Below are 20,977 nucleotides of genomic sequence, written 5' to 3' on the forward strand. Positions count from 1 at the left end.
ACCGTTAGTGCGTTCTCAAAAAAGCCGCGATGATGACATTTACCAGCTTACCGGCGCGTCTCTTCTGCCAAGCAACATCTACAAATCTTGTAAGCCGTGCGTCAGGTATATTATCTGGAAATAACGCGATTACTTTGATTCATTTGATTCATTCATTGTGGTTCTCTTGTAGCCAAGAGTGTTTCAACAGAATTTCTAATTATAATTATTACAATTGTTGCCATTACTACAATTGACAGTCTATTTCTATAAACATGTTAATAACATTGTGAATGTTGGCGATAGCTGAAAAAGTAATATGCCAGGGATGGGGAGCTGTTGCATCGCTCCCCTTCCCATGCAAGGTAGTGTAAGGCGATCAACTTCTCCAGTATCGATTTAATTGAGTCATCACTTACAAGCGAGTTCGTTTAATCTCAACGAGACGTCCTTGATATCACTTCTTAAGATGATATGATCCAATCAAATATTAGGCACCACTACTGAACTGTTCATTAAGATAATATTTATTCAAGCACATCAGCAAGCAATAATAGTTCATTTCCATGGAAAAGTGGTCTCATCTAGTTTCACCTCTGCAGGCCCGTCTCAGCTAGCCGTCAACAAGTTAACTGCAAGAGCTCCACCAGACAAGAGTCCCCTTTTTCCTTGGTACATAGTGTTTATACATTTGATTTAACATTTGGGGCTGGGTGGTGCCTCCCCCCCCCCCCCCTATCTAGTAGTTTTCCACTTGTCCGTACAAAATCCGTTGCAGCTGCTCGTTAGCATTGGCCTTCAATTCCTCCTGTGTGGGTGCGAAAGTGTACTGTATGTTATCAGCTTGAGTGTCCTGCTAGCGTCTCGTTCCCATGGTGATATCATACTTTTGTGAGCAGAGCAGTGAGTTGAGTTCTTATCAGTAGCTTGTGAAAACATTTGAAGTTGCACAGTAATATGAGTTAGGATTCGATTTACAAGTTAAAGTATAGTATAGAAGAATAGACTTATCATTAATCATTAGTTATGAAAGTATAAAATCAGTACAGAAAAATAGAATATCATAACAGCAGGTATACAATGGTTGTTAGCACATAGGTAAAAAAGTAATTTACAGGCAGTTTGAATCATAAAACGTTCTTTTAGTCAGGAGCTTGTATTTCTTCTTGTTGCTCAAAAACAGAACCTCTCTTTTGGCTTTGCGTGACCTTCCTATTGTTCTCAACTGACCGCATTCACATATTATTTAAATGAGCACATAGTACATGATTTATCACTTCTAGTGATTTTAATACAAATTCCCAACAGTAGTCACTACTATTGGTATAACGAATCAATCTACGACTTCCAAAGCCCGTGTTTAGGGGTGTCCAAGAGGTCCGCTAAAAGACAACTGCTGGCAATATTCAGTCTCTACACAGAACTTTTCTATCTGTAATTTACAATGGCAAACACCTTCAGAAAGAAATAGTAAAGGAGTGTATGTTGGGATGCAGCTGGTTGGAAATGTAAATGGAAGGTATCACATTCAGGTTGATCAAACCTGGCATTCTAGATGTGTTTTTGAGGGGATGTCTTTTTGGCAAAGTTTGACAGGATTGTACACGTTCCCCATTTTGCGCAGTCGATGTCGACGCAAACTCTAGGACGAGGAGCAGCAACTCAGCCAAGATTACCCAACAGTAGTCTACCCTAGCCTGTTGTCTCTTGCTGTCAGAATGACGCTTCAGAGAGAGGGGTGGGAGTAACAGAGAGGCAGGAAAAGCAATTCGATGTGTCTGTCTATCAACAGAGGCTGTCTGAACGCCGGCGCATCCCGTAAGTGCGATATATCTGATACGAAACCCCCGTTCACTCTATTAAGAGTGTGCGTACAAAAGATCAAGATGTATATCAGATAGATATACATAGATGTACACGTTTTGTTTGTTTAGGAGCAGTTTTTTTTTTTTTTTTGGGAGGCAGTATGACATCCACTGTCCACATGAAAGCCCGAAAGGACATGATAATGTGAGTATTATGCGAATGTCCGACGACGTGGTGTGTATCGTCCGGAGAGAGAGTTCGCTCCCACTCGTCACATTTTCCTCTAATTTCAGCCATGGTTTTTTAAGTTTAGAAAGTCTCTTTCTAACAAGTTGAGTCTTTGACAATTTAAGTGATAGACACAGCTAGACTATTTAAACACATTTTAACCCTTGCCAGTCATTTGGGGCAACCCCTTCCTAAACACCTACGTCAACTTTCGTTTTGGCCCACCCCTCCGTTTGGGGGGTGTTCTGAACAAATGGCGGGGGTAAATAAAACCACAACGCGGGGGCAAATAAACCCCCCCCTTCTGTAAAAGATCTTATGTTTTATGACCCCCCCTCATAAAAAAGATCAAAGGAATCGAGATCAAAGAAAAGGGCCGAATACTAACTACTGTCCTACCTTTGCCGAGAACCGGTTTCCGTATACTGGAAAAAAATGTAGATAGAGCCCAAGACAGCAGCAGCGGGGGAGAATTATGTTTCAGTACAAATCAAAGCGTAGACACATACATTAAACAGCACCATAAATAAAGATGCTGAAAATCGTAAAATGAGATATGGGAATATTTATTTTCATTTTCAATCGCATATGAAGCAGCAGCAGCAGCACCATGTGCTAAAACAATACTGAGGAGGTTGAGACGTCCTCGTCCTCTCTGGGAGTCTCTTTCTCTTCTTTCTTTCTCTCTCTTATCTCCTCTGTCTCTTGGTTGAGGTCTCCTCTGAGTCTGAGTCTGAGGAACAGCTGCCGGCGTCGTCCCTGGTCCTCTTACCTCTACCGCTGGGCCTGGGTGCCGCCGTCATAGGGGCCCTGGCCACCCTCACAGGGGCCGACACGTGTGGGAGGGGAGTTGTCTGGGGCCTCATGGCGTCTCCTGCTTCTAATAATAATAATAATACATTTTATTTATAAAAGCACTTTACATAGGAAATCTCAGAGTGCTACAATTAAACACAGGAAGATAAAGCAATACACATTTTCAATTAAAAGGCTAAAAAAAGGCTCTATTAAAAAGGTGGGTTTTAAGGCCTCGTTTAAAAGCATGGAGAGGACAGCAGACCTACCAGTAGAGAGACCAGCAGAGTGTCCAGTAGACAGGCCAGCAGAGTGTCCAGGAGGGAGACCAGCAGAGTGTCCACTAGGGAGACCAGCAGAGTGTCCAGAAGGGAGACCAGCAGAGTGTCCAGAAGGGAGACCAGCAGAGTGTCCAGAAGGGAGACCAGCAGAGTGTCCAGGAGGGAGACCAGCAGAGTGTCCTGTAGAGAGACCAGCAGAGTGTCCTGTAGAGAGACCAGCAGAGTGTCCAGAAGGGAGACCAGCAGAGTGTCCAGAAGGGAGACCAGCAGAGTGTCCTGTAGAGAGACCAGCTAAGTGTCCAATAGAGAGACCAGCTAAGTGTCCAGTAGAGACACCAGCAGAGTGTCCAGTAGGGAGACCAGCGGGACCACAAGCAGAAGGGCGACACAGGCCCAACAGTCTGGCCCGTATGCTTCCATCAGGGTCGTCCTCGTCTTCAGACCAGTCCTCGTCTTCAGAGGAGGAGGACGTAGCGAGGGCAGGGAGAGGGAGGGCGTGGAGGAGGGGCCCGAGGACGGGCGCCACCAGGGCGTCCAGGGGCATCGCCCTTCCCTTCCTCTTCCTCGGAGTCATCGTCGTCGTCGTCGGAGGAGGGGACGTAGCGAGGGTAGGGAGAGGGAGGGCCCAGGAGCCGGCGTGGCGTGCCGAGTCATCGTCAGAGTCATCGACAGAGTCATCGTCAGAGTCATCGTCAGAGTCCGAGTCGTCATCGGACGCACAGGAGGAGCTGCTGCACTCCTCCTCCTCCTCCTCTTCATCACCTCTGGTGCTGACGGCGACAGGAGAGACGTAGTAGACGTAGTCATCGTCGTCGTCAGGAGCGCTGTGCTCGCCGTCGCTGTCCAGGGTGGCGTGGCGTGCTGAGCCCAGCAGCCTTCTCAGCAGCATCAGAGGGGTCGCGATGCCTCGAGGACGTCCAGCCAACATCCTGACGCCTGGAGGACGTCTAGCCCCCCGTACACCAAGCACCGCCAAAGGATTGTGTCGTCGTGTTTGTCTGCGGGCTGCTGGGACAAAATAGGACAACATTATAGTTATATAATGTAGCTAATATATATAATATAATATAACAGCACTTCCTAACTAGGCATACAGTACATTTTACAGTTCTTCTATCTAACCTTCCTTGGTACATACAAGTAGGCCTACTTGAAACAGACTCAAACATTCATTACAATCTTGGCCCTGGACAGTCTGGACGGATTGATGGCAGCTGCTGGACTGAAAAAATCAGGTGTAGTGCTGAGGCACAAATATGTACATTTCAAGCCTGAAAGCGACACTTTAAATAAATGTGCAATAACTTTAAATAAATGTGCAATAACACTATTGTGCAATATGACACTATTGTGCACTATTGTGCACTATTGTGCAATATGACAACCCTAGTTGTATAGTGGATAGTGTACATAGCCTTTGGCCCAATCCCGATTCACCACTCTGGCTCCGTTTTCAACCCTAATCTCCCTTTTGCGCGTTCACGTGTAGCCGTAGTGGCGTCCCAATTCATTACTCATTTAGGGTTAGGGTTAGGGTTTTCCATGGCTCCAAACGGAGAAAATATTGACCCTCGTTCGATTCGGAGCCATGAGACTCCCTTCCGGCATGCATTGCGAAACATCTACAGAAATGTTCTTTTCGCTCTCGTAATACGGAAGCGAGCCTGAAATGTCATTTACTTTTTCTGGAATTACTTGTAATTAAAGACTTGAAAAAATATGATAACCATCGTATTATCTTAGTTTAATGTCATTTCAATGCATTATAGACCTTTTCTTTATAACAAGCATAACAAAATGCTTAACATAGAAAGTTCCACAGTCCAGCGCGCTCAGGACAGCGGCCAGGACACCGGAGCCAGCAGGACAGACCGGAGCACTCATATCTGCGCGTTTGTCACAGGCTGACAGTCACCGTGTTCCGCTGCCCCGACGCCAGTCCCATGGAAGTGTCAAGCACAGCGCGATTTCCATTTCAGAGATGTACAATCATGTTTATTTAGAAATAAATTATTACCTGTGGTGTTTGACAGCATGATAGGCACGAATTTCCCCCCCTTGGTGGTATATGACGCTATATAGTTGTTATTATACCAAAACAACCGGCAATCTAATCCAAGCAGTTGTTATTACTATTATATATGTAGTTAACTAATGCAGTGGACAGCGGCTGTTTCTCCAGCGTTCCTGTCACATCGGATTTCGTAACGTCATAAAATTTAATCTGTAAGTCATGCATTTTTCCATGTTTCCCTTTGATGGCATATGACGCCGTAAATGTAACTAAAGTTCAGCCGCGAAGTTGTTGCACTGTTGTCCTAAATCAGTGCAGACTGGCAGGATAGGAGCACAGGTTTCATACAGGTTAGAGCTTATTCTGTCATGGTCTGATAATGAAGCATTGTTCTTTTTTATTTGATGACTTGTTTGATCGATTGATAGCGTTCAAGTTCATTCAAGTTGTGAATGAATCGCGATGACGCGAATGACGTTTCAGTCGTGAAGGGTTGTCCCATTTCTTAGGGGAACCACTACGGCTTGTGGCTCTGTTCGGAGGCCTTGGCTCCAAAAGCGAGTGACTCCAAAACGAGCCGAAGTGGTAGAAAAGAGAATCGGGATTGGGCCTTTATGTATGTAAACTAGCTCCTTCCCTTCTTGTGGTTTTTTTAAAAAATGTTGTTTTTTTTTAAGTTTTTTCTTTTTTTTTTTTAACACCAGGGGAGCCACCCCTCCTAAATTTCGTTGTTTGGTACCTGTACTGTAGCAATGACAATAAAGACCATTCATTCATTCATTCATTCATTCATTCATTCACAGATGAAAACGAGCCTCCTGGCTAAATCTGGCATATTTACACTTAATTAATTAATTGGTAAAGTTAATTGGTATGCATTGTCCTTTCTTAAATAAACTGAAATTCAAATTGAGATTCTGTACAAAAGAAGAGATTTGGTGAGGCTGCATTCTCATGTTATGCACACAGATTGTGGAATGCACTGCCAGTTTACCTTAGGGATGCAACCTCAGCAAATATGTTCAAGTCAAGACCAAAAAAATCATCTTTTTAATATTCATAAATAATGAAATTATGATTATATAATGATTAAAGCACTTTGAGCTGCAACATTTGCAGGAAAAGTGCTATACAAATAACGGTTATTATTATAATTATAATAATAATAAAAGTACTTGTAACAGACTCAAACATTCATTATTTCACTGCTGATAGATGTTTGTTATCTGTAACTATGAACATTAGAAGAGAATAGAAGACTTACAGAGGCCATCGACCCGCCGGTTACTATTGATAGAAGACATTGAAGGAAACATCAAAAGTATTACTAGTTGTGTTCTTGTTCTCTCAGCTATGCTATACGTAAGATTGCACAGTTGTGTTTGAACTCTCACAGGTGTGACTGGTCTTCAGTGTTCTGGGTTCTAGAACGTTGGTGATGGTTTCCGTGACAATCAGAGTTGGATGTTCTTAGGTGAGTGTGTGACATCACAAACAGGACAGAATGGCCATACAATTCAGTGATATATATAAAATAGACTTTATTGTCCTTATACAGTTGCCTATACGATGAAATTGTAGTGGTTCTTCTGAAGGTGTAAAAACAGAAAACATATTCACATATTCACAAACATAATATGACATATCACAAATATTACACACTAGACCAGAGGTTCCCAAAGTGGGTGCAGCTGTCGCGGGGCAAGGTGTTATCCCGTGTCTATGAGCTCCGAGATGAACTGATAACTTTTGTCAGTGAGCACGACTTGCCATACAAAGAACAATTGGAAGATGAATCGTGGTGGATTAAGCTTGCTTATCTGGCAGATATTTTCAGCCACCTTAATGACCTCAACATAAAAATGCAAGGGAAGGCTGAGAATATCCTGACAGCGACAGACAAACTGAACGGATTCCGATCCAAATTGAGACGGTAGCAAGACGGGGTGGCCAAGAAAAACATTGAAATGTTTACGTTGACGGCCAATGACGCAGCACACAAGTCAGCGTCTTTCTTGAATCTGATCGCTGCGCACCTACGTATGCTGGAGGAGAGATTTGAGTCCTATTTCCCTCCAATGAACGAAGACTTCGACTGGCTCCGGGATCCGTTCAACCCCCTCTCATCAGCATCAGCCGCTAGTTTGAGCAGCAAAGCTCAAGATGAACTGGCAGAGCTCATTATGGACCATGGCGTGCTCAATCCTCAATTAAGGGTGGAGGGAGGATAAAAGCCTGGGAGAGACACAGTGACGGGGCCAGTGGGCCATACAACAACTTGAGAGTTGTTCTTGTTTTGGTTATTGTTAAATGCAGCTGTAATTTTGTATACCTTAGTTTTGTAGTTTGTGTTCATTAGTCTTAGGTTCAGTGTTTAGTGTTATTTGTAGTTTGATCACTAGGCCTATTAAGTTTCTTCATTTATTCTTTATTACCGTTAATATTATATATTCATTCGCTCTTTGTTTTGATAGAGTCGTTTTGAGTTCAGGAGTTTCCCGGAAACCAGTTTTTGTTTATTCTAAAATAAATCTTGTTTATTTTACATTGCCGTTTCTCCTCTCATTCTTGTCCCCCCGGTTTTATTTAATTGTTACCCCCCTTAATCCCTAGACCATCTAGGGGGTCGTAACAGTAATAATAATAATAATATTATTATTAGTATTATGTCCAACTGTCCATGTCTCACAACAATATAAGTTTTCCTTTTTAAAACTATTGATGCCCATTGCTAAGACTCTCAGCAGCAAAACAGCGTGCAGGGTTAAGGGATGCTTTGTGGTTTGAATGTTTTTTTCTGACTTCCTTGAGTGGCGGCTGAGGCATGTTAGGATCACTGATACACTAGCCTAACAACCTTCAAAGTGAACCTCCATGTTTTGTCTCAGTATATCTCTCTGCCAGATGCATTTTCAAATGCATTCCCTAAATATTTTACTGCTCAAATTAATATTAGGAATCCCAGCGCCTGATCAGTTGACAGTATAGGAAACATCAGTTGTCAACGTATACAAGCCCCCACCATCGGAGCTGTCTGCAACGTCACTCCCACCAATAACTGCACCCGCCATCTATGCAGGTGACTTCAACTGTCAGCACACAGACTGCGGTTACAACCACACAACACCTAATGGAGTGACGCTGAGTGAATGGGCCTCCAACACTGATGCTCTACTGCTTTACGACCCCAAGGAGCCTCCAACCTTCTTCTCTGCACGCTGGAACACCTCCACCAACCCGGACCTGGCCTTTGCCATCTGCCACAGTAACGACCCGAAACCGGAGAGACGCGTCCTGGACAGGTTTCCCCGCTCACATCACCGACCATCCATCATTAAAGTCCCATCACTAGTGGAACCGGTACCAGGGAAACCCGTCAAGCGATGGAACTTCCGAAAAGCCAACTGGGAGTCGTATGCTGAGGAGACTGAAAGAACGTCAGCTGGCCTGCCAGACCCAGACACAGCCGACCTGGATACGGCCTATGCAGCCTACTGCCAGGTCCTCCTGGGTGCGGCAAAGAAGACCATCCCACGTGGCTATAACAGGAATTACATCCCAGGTTGGGACGAGGAATGCAGCCGCTTTCTGTGCGACCACCAGAGGGCTAGTGCCAGAGAAGAGGTGGACGTGACTGCAGCAGCACTGCTCCAGAAGCTGGATATCACCCGCAGGGCCAGATGGACAGAAGTTGTCGAATCAATCGACTTCACCCATTCTAGCCGCAAGGCGTGGCAGACCATCAACCAGCTCACAGGCAGAAATACAACACCCCACAGCTGCCCAGTCACAGCAAATGCCATCGCATCCCAACTCCTGAAGAACGGCCGCTTCCCGGATGCTGACAAAGACTTTGCCCGACTGACATCGCGTGAGGTGTCCTGCATCTCGGGAGCGGCCAGTGTCGATTCCAACCTCTCGGGAGAATTCACAGCAGAGGAACTCAGTGAGGCCATGAGCAAGCTCAAGCCAGGCAAATCCCCTGGCCGTGACAACATCCACCCGGAGTTCGTCATCCACCAGAGCACAACAACATCTGGCTGGCTCTGTGCTTTCTATACATCATGCTACCGGAGATTAAAGCTCCCAAAGACTTGGCGCCGTGCCTCTGTCATAGCTCTGCCAAAGCCAAATAAACCTGCAGAAGACCCCAAGTCGTACAGACCAATCTCGTTGCTCTCTGTCCCATTTAAGATCTTGGAGAGGATGATCCATAGCCGCATCGAGCCAGTGGTGGACTCACAGCTCCCACGGGAACAAGCTGGTTTCCGTCGTGGAAGATCAACAGCAGACCAGGTAACACTACTCTGTCAGGACATCGAGGACAGCTTCCAGGACAATGAGAAAGCTGGGGTAGTGTACCTGGATCTGACTGCTGCATACGACACCGTGTGGCACCGGGGACTTCACCTGAAGCTGCTGAGGACCGCCACATGGTGAAGTTCATCATGGAGACACTTTCCAACCGCAGCTTCATCTTACAGACCAGCAGTGGCCAGTGCAGTAGGCTCAGAAGACTGAGGAACGGGGTACCGCAGGGGTCTGTTCTCTCGCCGATGCTGTTCAACGTTTACATCCACGACCTACCTGATACAGCATCTAGAAAGTATGGCTATGCAGACGATCTTGCCATCATGCTGAGCCGACCAACGTGGAAGGCGATGGAAGAGGGTCTTAACGTAGACATAGGCACACTGGTAGCATACCTTCGAAGGTGGCGTCTACAACTCAGTGTCGGAAAGACAGTCGCAGCGGCATACCACCTTAGCACCAGAGAAGCCAGGAGGGAACTTGAGGTGCGCGTTGACAACAAATGTCTGGAGGTCCAGCAAGCCCCGAAGTACCTTGGAGTGCGCCTGGATCGGACATTATCCTTCAGGCAACACCTGGAAGAAGTCAAGGCCAAAGTGACATCCAGGGCCGCGCTGATCCGCCGCCTTGCTGGTACAACCTGGGGAGCCTCCGCTAAGACGCTAAGAATATCCACCCAAGCCCTGGTCTTCTCTGCAGCGGAATACTGCGCCCCAGTCTGGAGCAGAAGCCCTCATGCGAGAAAGGTCGACGTGGCTATCAATACCTCCCTCCGAATAATAACTGGATGCTTGAAGCCTACCCCTGTGTCCCTCTTGCCAGTCCTCGCGGGAATAGCACCGGCCGGCCTCCGACGGGAGGCTGCCACCCTCGCCCTGGCCAGGAAGGCACAAAAGCATGACTGGCACATCCTGCACAACACCACCATAACACCAGCACCTCCAAGCCGACTCAAGACCCGCCACCCTTACAACAAGGCAGCACAAGCCATGCTCAACTCCACCTCTGAGGACATCTCCAGAGATGCATGGCTGGCAGCAGCTTGGAAGCAGGAGTGGGAGTCAACCGGGCCCTCCCGAATCCACCGCTACATCTGGGACCCAGGAGATGGCGCCATTGGAGGAGACGACCTACCACGCCGGCAATGGACCACACTGAACCGTCTACGAACTGGTGTCGGTCGCTTTAAAACATCAATGAAGGCGTGGGGCCTGGCGGACAGTGCGGCATGCGAGTGCGGTGACCCAGAGCAGACCGCCGACCACATAATCACCATCTGCCCCTTATATAGACCACCCTCAGAAGCCAGCCTCTTCGACCTAGAACCAGAGATGCGGGCATGGCTACGCGACACCGAGTTGGACCTCTGACGTTACACGAAAGAAGAAGTTGACAGTAGACAGGTTGCAAACCACTTCGCTCACTGTCAACTGGACAAGGAATAGACCAAGCCCGAATAGACCAAGCCTGACATGGCTACCATGTATCCTACTGCAGGCCAGGGACAAACCGCCAGGAAAGTTTCACTGAAGACTGCTATAGAACCTCCCAGTGTGAGTGTTGCCATGGGAGCAGCCCTCTACACCAGAGGTTCCCAAAGTGGGTGCCGCGGCACCTGTCCGGGGGTGCCGCCAAATCTGCTCGTAAAAAAAAAAAGAAAAAAAAAGAGAAGTATACGGTAATATAAAATTATAATAATAATACATGAATAAACGTTTGTTTATTACATGTGCAATGGAGTTCATAAGCAAATAAAAGATATATTTATCAGATTTGAAAGATATTAATTTACTAACTAGGCCTACTAGTTACTAACTAACTACTCCTCACTGAAGTCTTGGACCAAGCGGTGAAAATGGATAATTATGTAAAATCACGCCCGCTGAAGTCACGGCTGTTCAGCACATTGTGCAATGAGATGGGGTCCGAGCATGAGGGGCTCTTATTACACACAGAGGTCCGCTGGCTGTCGCGGGGCAAGGTGTTATCCCGTGTCTATGAGCTCCGAGATGAACTGATAACTTTTGTCAGTGAGCACGACTTGCCATACAAAGAACAATTGGAAGATGAATCGTGGTGGATTAAGCTTGCTTATCTGGCAGATATTTTCAGCCACCTTAATGACCTCAACATAAAAATGCAAGGGAAGGCTGAGAATATCCTGACAGCGACAGACAAACTGAACGGATTCCGATCCAAATTGAGACGGTAGCAAGACGGGGTGGCCAAGAAAAACATTGAAATGTTTACGTTGACGGCCAATGACGCAGCACACAAGTCAGCGTCTTTCTTGAATCTGATCGCTGCGCACCTACGTATGCTGGAGGAGAGATTTGAGTCCTATTTCCCTCCAATGAACGAAGACTTCGACTGGCTCCGGGATCCGTTCAACCCCCTCTCATCAGCATCAGCCGCTAGTTTGAGCAGCAAAGCTCAAGATGAACTGGCAGAGCTCATTATGGACCATGGCGTGCTCAATCCTCAATTAAGGGTGGAGGGAGGATAAAAGCCTGGGAGAGACACAGTGACGGGGCCAGTGGGCCATACAACAACTTGAGAGTTGTTCTTGTTTTGGTTATTGTTAAATGCAGCTGTAATTTTGTATACCTTAGTTTTGTAGTTTGTGTTCATTAGTCTTAGGTTCAGTGTTTAGTGTTATTTGTAGTTTGATCACTAGGCCTATTAAGTTTCTTCATTTATTCTTTATTACAGTTATTATATATTCATTCGCTCTTTGTTTTGATAGAGTCGTTTTGAGTTCAGGAGTTTCACGGAAACCAGTTTTTGTTTATTCTAAAATAAATCTTGTTTATTTTACATTGCCGTTTCTCCTCTCATTCTTGTCCCCCCGGTTTTATTTAATTGTTACCCCCCTTAATCCCTAGACCATCTAGGGGGTCGTAACAGTAATAATAATAATAATATTATTATTAGTATTATGTCCAACTGTCCATGTCTCACAACAATATAAGTTTTCCTTTTTAAAACTATTGATGCCCATTGCTAAGACTCTCAGCAGCAAAACAGCGTGCAGGGTTAAGGGATGCTTTGTGGTTTGAATATGTTTTATTCTGACTTCCTTGAGTGGCGGCTGAGGCATGTTAGGATCACTGATACACTAGCCTAACAACCTTCAAAGTGAACCTCCATGTTTTGTCTCAGTATATCTCTCTGCCAGATGCATTTTCAAATGCATTCCCTAAATATTTTACTGCTCAAATTAATATTAGGAATCCCAGCGCCTGATCAGTTGACAGTATAGGAAACATCAGTTGTCAACGTATACAAGCCCCCACCATCGGAGCTGTCTGCAACGTCACTCCCACCAATAACTGCACCCGCCATCTATGCAGGTGACTTCAACTGTCAGCACACAGACTGGGATTACAACCACACAACACCTAATGGAGTGACGCTGAGTGAATGGGCCTCCAACACTGATGCTCTACTGCTTTACGACCCCAAGGAGCCTCCAACCTTCTTCTCTGCACGCTGGAACACCTCCACCAACCCGGACCTGGCCTTTGCCATCTGCCACAGTAACGACCCGAAACCGGAGAGACGCGTCCTGGACAGGTTTCCCCGCTCACATCACCGACCATCCATCATTAAAGTCCCGTCACTGGTGGAACCGGTACCAGGGAAACCCGTCAAGCGATGGAACTTCCGAAAAGCCAACTGGGAGTCGTATGCTGAGGAGACTGAAAGAACGTCAGCTGGCCTGCCAGACCCAGACACAGCCGACCTGGATACGGCCTATGCAGCCTACTGCCAGGTCCTCCTGGGTGCGGCAAAGAAGACCATCCCACGTGGCTATAACAGGAATTACATCCCAGGTTGGGACGAGGAATGCAGCCGCTTTCTGTGCGACCACCAGAGGGCTAGTGCCAGAGAAGAGGTGGACGTGACTGCAGCAGCACTGCTCCAGAAGCTGGATATCACCCGCAGGGCCAGATGGACAGAAGTTGTCGAATCAATCGACTTCACCCATTCTAGCCGCAAGGCGTGGCAGACCATCAACCAGCTCACAGGCAGAAATACAACACCCCACAGCTGCCCAGTCACAGCAAATGCCATCGCATCCCAACTCCTGAAGAACGGCCGCTTCCCGGATGCTGACAAAGACTTTGCCCGACTGACATCGCGTGAGGTGTCCTGCATCTCGGGAGCGGCCAGTGTCGATTCCAACCTCTCGGGAGAATTCACAGCAGAGGAACTCAGTGAGGCCATGAGCAAGCTCAAGCCAGGCAAATCCCCTGGCCGTGACAACATCCACCCGGAGTTCGTCATCCACCAGAGCACAACAACATCTGGCTGGCTCTGTGCTTTCTATACATCATGCTACCGGAGATTAAAGCTCCCAAAGACTTGGCGCCGTGCCTCTGTCATAGCTCTGCCAAAGCCAAATAAACCTGCAGAAGACCCCAAGTCGTACAGACCAATCTCGTTGCTCTCTGTCCCATTTAAGATCTTGGAGAGGATGATCCATAGCCGCATCGAGCCAGTGGTGGACTCACAGCTCCCACGGGAACAAGCTGGTTTCCGTCGTGGAAGATCAACAGCAGACCAGGTAACACTACTCTGTCAGGACATCGAGGACAGCTTCCAGGACAATGAGAAAGCTGGGGTAGTGTACCTGGATCTGACTGCTGCATACGACACCGTGTGGCACCGGGGACTTCACCTGAAGCTGCTGAGGACAATACCGGACCGCCACATGGTGAAGTTCATCATGGAGACACTTTCCAACCGCAGCTTCATCTTACAGACCAGCAGTGGCCAGTGCAGTAGGCTCAGAAGACTGAGGAACGGGGTACCGCAGGGGTCTGTTCTCTCGCCGATGCTGTTCAACGTTTACATCCACGACCTACCTGATACAGCATCTAGAAAGTATGGCTATGCAGACGATCTTGCCATCATGCTGAGCCGACCAACGTGGAAGGCGATGGAAGAGGGTCTTAACGTAGACATAGGCACACTGGTAGCATACCTTCGAAGGTGGCGTCTACAACTCAGTGTCGGAAAGACAGTCGCAGCGGCATACCACCTTAGCACCAGAGAAGCCAGGAGGGAACTTGAGGTGCGCGTTGACAACAAATGTCTGGAGGTCCAGCAAGCCCCGAAGTACCTTGGAGTGCGCCTGGATCGGACATTATCCTTCAGGCAACACCTGGAAGAAGTCAAGGCCAAAGTGACATCCAGGGCCGCGCTGATCCGCCGCCTTGCTGGTACAACCTGGGGAGCCTCCGCTAAGACGCTAAGAATATCCACCCAAGCCCTGGTCTTCTCTGCAGCGGAATACTGCGCCCCAGTCTGGAGCAGAAGCCCTCATGCGAGAAAGGTCGACGTGGCTATCAATACCTCCCTCCGAATAATAACTGGATGCTTGAAGCCTACCCCTGTGTCCCTCTTGCCAGTCCTCGCGGGAATAGCACCGGCCGGCCTCCGACGGGAGGCTGCCACCCTCGCCCTGGCCAGGAAGGCACAAAAGCATGACTGGCACATCCTGCACAACACCACCATAACACCAGCACCTCCAAGCCGACTCAAGACCCGCCACCCTTACAACAAGGCAGCACAAGCCATGCTCAACTCCACCTCTGAGGACATCTCCAGAGATGCATGGCTGGCAGCAGCTTGGAAGCAGGAGTGGGAGTCAACCGGGCCCTCCCGAATCCACCGCTACATCTGGGACCCAGGAGATGGCGCCATTGGAGGAGACGACCTACCACGCCGGCAATGGACCACACTGAACCGTCTACGAACTGGTGTCGGTCGCTTTAAAACATCAATGAAGGCGTGGGGCCTGGCGGACAGTGCGGCATGCGAGTGCGGTGACCCAGAGCAGACCGCCGACCACATAATCACCATCTGCCCCTTATATAGACCACCCTCAGAAGCCAGCCTCTTCGACCTAGAACCAGAGATGCGGGCATGGCTACGCGACACCAAGTTGGACCTCTGACGTTACACGAAAGAAGAAGTTGACAGTAGACAGGTTGCAAACCACTTCGCTCACTGTCAACTGGACAAGGAATAGACCAAGCCCGAATAGACCAAGCCTGACATGGCTACCATGTATCCTACTGCAGGCCAGGGACAAACCGCCAGGAAAGTTTCACTGAAGACTGCTATAGAACCTCCCAGTGTGAGTGTTGCCATGGGAGCAGCCCTCTACACCAGAGGTTCCCAAAGTGGGTGCCGCGGCACCTGTCCGGGGGTGCCGCCAAATCTGCTCGTAAAAAAAAAAAGAAAAAAAAAGAGAAGTATACGGTAATATAAAATTATAATAATAATACATGAATAAACGTTTGTTTATTACATGTGCAATGGAGTTCATAAGCAAATAAAAGATATATTTATCAGATTTGAAAGATATTAATTTACTAACTAGGCCTACTAGTTACTAACTAACTACTCCTCACTGAAGTCTTGGACCAAGCGGTGAAAATGGATAATTATGTAAAATCACGCCCGCTGAAGTCACGGCTGTTCAGCACATTGTGCAATGAGATGGGGTCCGAGCATGAGGGGCTCTTATTACACACAGAGGTCCGCTGGCTGTCGCGGGGCAAGGTGTTATCCCGTGTCTATGAGCTCCGAGATGAACTGATAACTTTTGTCAGTGAGCACGACTTGCCATACAAAGAACAATTGGAAGATGAATCGTGGTGGATTAAGCTTGCTTATCTGGCAGATATTTTCAGCCACCTTAATGACCTCAACATAAAAATGCAAGGGAAGGCTGAGAATATCCTGACAGCGACAGACAAACTGAACGGATTCCGATCCAAATTGAGACGGTAGCAAGACGGGGTGGCCAAGAAAAACATTGAAATGTTTACGTTGACGGCCAATGACGCAGCACACAAGTCAGCGTCTTTCTTGAATCTGATCGCTGCGCACCTACGTATGCTGGAGGAGAGATTTGAGTCCTATTTCCCTCCAATGAACGAAGACTTCGACTGGCTCCGGGATCCGTTCAACCCCCTCTCATCAGCATCAGCCGCTAGTTTGAGCAGCAAAGCTCAAGATGAACTGGCAGAGCTCATTATGGACCATGGCGTGCTCAATCCTCAATTAAGGGTGGAGGGAGGATAAAAGCCTGGGAGAGACACAGTGACGGGGCCAGTGGGCCATACAACAACTTGAGAGTTGTTCTTGTTTTGGTTATTGTTAAATGCAGCTGTAATTTTGTATACCTTAGTTTTGTAGTTTGTGTTCATTAGTCTTAGGTTCAGTGTTTAGTGTTATTTGTAGTTTGATCACTAGGCCTATTAAGTTTCTTCATTTATTCTTTATTACAGTTAATATTATATATTCATTCGCTCTTTGTTTTGATAGAGTCGTTTTGAGTTCAGGAGTTTCACGGAAACCAGTTTTTGTTTATTCTAAAATAAATCTTGTTTATTTTACATTGCCGTTTCTCCTCTCATTCTTGTCCCCCCGGTTTTATTTAATTGTTACCCCCCTTAATCCCTAGACCATCTAGGGGGTCGTAACAGTAATAATAATAATAATATTATTATTAGTATTATGTCCAACTGTCCATGTCTCACAACAATATAAGTTTTCCTTTTTAAAACTATTGATGCCCATTGCTAAGACTCTCAGCAGCAAAACAGCGTGCAGGGTTAAGGGATGCTTTGTGGTTTGAATATGTTTTTTTCTGACTTCCTTGAGTGGCGGCTGAGGCATGTTAGGATCACTGATACACTAGCCCGGGGGTCGGCAACCTGCGGCTCTTTGGCGCCGCCCTAGTGGCTCCCTGGAGCTTTTTCAAAAATGTATGATTTTTTTAAATTTTTTATATGGTTTCTGTAGGAGGACAAACATGACACAAACATTCTTAACGTTTTCCAATGCTGTAAAAATGTGCAGAATAAATATTACATTTCAACATTTCTGTCAACGAAAATTTGCGTCATAGCTGTGGTACTATTGTTATTGTGTAAAGGCCACCGTAGTCACGGTGCCAGGCAGGTGGCTGTTGCGAACAAACCGGCGGGTGTGTGATGGGCCATGTACAGCGAGGCACGCTCTCTCACTTCCCCTCCCTGAGAGAGTTCAAAGAAGCCCATCACGATCACACACTCAACGGTGATTATTTACAAGGTGCTATCGTTGATATGCAAACTGCATTTGGGAGCAGATTTAGCGAGTTCCGAAAGGAAAAAATGTCACTATCTTTCCCTGTCACACCCCTGGAGATTGACCCGTCCTTATTGAACACATTCCCAGGAGTAAATCAAGCTGACCTTGAAATGGAAATGGCCGATATAGCTGACAAAGATTTATCAGTGTCCAAGTTCAAAAGTCTGACAGCCGAGCTTAAAGACGTCACTCGCCAGAAAGCCCAGCTTGCCCAAAGCCACAAATGGAGCGAAATTGAAAGCCTCCCAACACCCGAGAAACTTGTGTTTGAAACATGGAATGCTCTTCCTGACAGTTATAGGAACATGAAGAAATATGCATTTGGAGTATTATCCATATTTGGATCAACATACCTGTGCGAGCAGATATTCTCAAACATGAACTACATCAAATCCAAATACCGCACCCGCCTCACAGATGAGAGCTTGCAGTCCTGCGTGAAGATTAAAGTTACATCTTACATGCCCGATGTTGAGAAGCTGTCCAGTGATGTCCGAAAACAGAAGTCACATTAAACGGGTAAGAACACAATCCTGTCATAGGCACATATTTAGTAACAAAGTGGCTGTTTTTATAAAGTGATTTCAGATTTTTGTCAGTATATATTTGGAATGACACATAGGGATATTATTGTGTTTTGTTGCTCAGGTCCGAGGATGGCTGCGTTGTATTGTGCGTGTCAAAAGAGAAGAGGATGCTGCTGTGTTTTACCCTTGACTAGTAGCTCTGTTCAGTTCACTTCACTTCAGTTCTAGCACTGATTTACTTGGCATTGGCAGAAAACTAAAGAGAAGAGGATAATGCACAGAAATCGAACTTAAACTGTATTATTTAAATGTAATATACTTTACCTTTTCAAAAGGCTGCTGTTTTATTGTTTATAATTGCAGGCTGCGTTTGCCCAGATAAGGGGGAAAAGAGAAGAGGATTGTATTGTATTCGACTTATGTTGTATTCGTATTGTATTATTGAGGGTTGAAGAGGACTGCATTTTATTCCATGGGGAGGTCTGAAATTACAGGAGGCATATTATGCACGTTCCATTTTGTTGTTGTTTTTTTCGAATCCTCAAAATAAAAATCACATCAAAAATGTGATTTCTTTATTGTAATTCTATAATTTCATCAATGCAACGAAACATAATACATTAATATTGTAATGGAAGTTCAACTTAAAGCACCGTCGTACAGCAGAGTAGTCACGTGGTGCGTCATTCTCTCCAGGGTGTGCTGCAGCGAAAATAAACATTTAATCATGAATGCTCATTATGTATTTGTAGCCTACCTAGTCATTTTTTTGATAGTAGGCTAATATAGCTAATATAGACACTTACAGCATGTGTTGCCTTCATTATAAGGCTTATATAAGGCTTTAATTTTTTTGCGGCTCCAGACAGATTAGTTTTTTGTTTTTTTGGTCCAATATGGCTCTTTCAACATTTTGGGTTGCCGACCCCTGCACTAGCCTAACAACCTTCGAAGTGAACCTCCATGTTTTGTCTCAGTATATCTCTCTGCCAGATGCATTTTCAAATGCATTCCCTAAATATTTTACTGCTCAAATTAATATTAGGAATCCCAGCGCCTGATCAGTTGACAGTAGACAGGTTGCAAACCACTTCGCTCACTGTCGACTGGACAAGGAATAGACCAAGCCCGAATAGACCAAGCCTGACATGGCTACCATGTATCCTACTGCAGGCCAGGGACAAACCGCCAGGAAAGTTTCACTGAAGACTGCTATAGAACCTCCCAGTGTGAGTGTTGCCATGGGAGCAGCCCTCTACACCAGAGGTTCCCAAAGTGGGTGCCGCGGCACCCGTCCGGGGGTGCCGCCAAATCTGCTCGTAAAAAAAAAAAGAAAAAAAAGAGAGAAGTATACGGTAATATAAAATTATAATAATAATACATGAATAAACGTTTGTTTATTACATGTGCAATGGAGTTCATAAGCAAATAAAATATATATTTATCAGATTTGAAAGATATTAATTTACTAACTAGGCCTACTAGTTACTAACTAACTACTCCTCACTGAAGTCTTGGACCAAGCGGTGAAAATGGTTAATTATGTAAAATCACGCCCGCTGAAGTCACGGCTGTTCAGCACATTGTGCAATGAGATGGGGTCCGAGCATGAGGGGCTCTTATTACACACAGAGGTCCGCTGGCTGTCGCGGGGCAAGGTGTTATCCCGTGTCTATGAGCTCCGAGATGAACTGATAACTTTTGTCAGTGAGCACGACTTGCCATACAAAGAACAATTGGAAGATGAATCGTGGTGGATAAAGCTTGCTTATCTGGCAGATATTTTCAGCCACCTTAATGACCTCAACATAAAAATGCAAGGGAAGGCTGAGAATATCCTGACAGCGACAGACAAACTGAACGGATTCCGATCCAAATTGAGACGGTAGCAAGACGGGGTGGCCAAGAAAAACATTGAAATGTTTACGTTGACGGCCAATGACGCAGCACACAAGTCAGCGTCTTTCTTGAATCTGATCGCTGCGCACCTACATATGCTGGAGGAGAGATTTGAGTAGTGATGCTCCGATCTGATCGGCGCTGATCGGTATCGGCCGATATGGCCTTGATCGGTTTTGATCGGAGTTCTCAAAACGGCCGATCAAACCCGACCGATCACAAGATGGCCGATCAAACCCAGTTTACAAGATGGCGTCGCCAGTCTGGAAATATTACACCGTGTCGGAAAGAGACAACAAATATGCCGTTTGTAATGCCTGTTCAAAAGAAATACCTCGGGGAGGAACGGACGCAAGGTCTTTCAATACAACGAATATAATACGGCATTTGAAGGCTTGTCATACGAAGGAATATAACGAGTTTAATACATTGGCGAGCGCTAAGGCCAGAGAGAAAGAGTCGTCGAAAGAACGTTCGACACCACTCACTCAGCTTACTCTTACCGAGACATTGCAACGACAGCAACCATACGGCAACGACCACAAGAAACGAAAGGAAATAAATGCGAAAGTAATAGAATTCATATGCCTTGATCAGCAGCCCCTGTCTGTTGTGGAAGACGCCGGGTTCAAACGCCTTGTTTCCTGCCTGGATCCACGCTATACGCTGCCGGGGCGAAAATATTTCACTGATGTTTGCCTGCCGGAATTATATAACACTGTCTACACATACATCGGGAGCCTAGTGAAGGACAACATCGCGTCAATCAGCTTCACGACTGACATTTGGAGTTCGAGTGTCAGTCCTGTGTCTATGCTGAGCCTGACTGCGCAGTTTATCAACGCAAACTTTGAGCTGACTAAAGTGGTGCTTCACTCTCAAGAATTCCCTGGGTCACACACCGCAGAGGCACTTGCTGCAGCTTTCACAGACATGCTCAACGCCTGGGAAATCCCAAAGGGAAAGGTGCACGTTATCCTACG

This window comes from Nansenia antarctica (assembly GCF_963989245.1).
Source record: "Nansenia antarctica genome assembly, chromosome: 6".
In the NCBI taxonomy this organism is placed as follows: Eukaryota; Metazoa; Chordata; class Actinopteri; order Argentiniformes; family Microstomatidae; genus Nansenia; species Nansenia antarctica.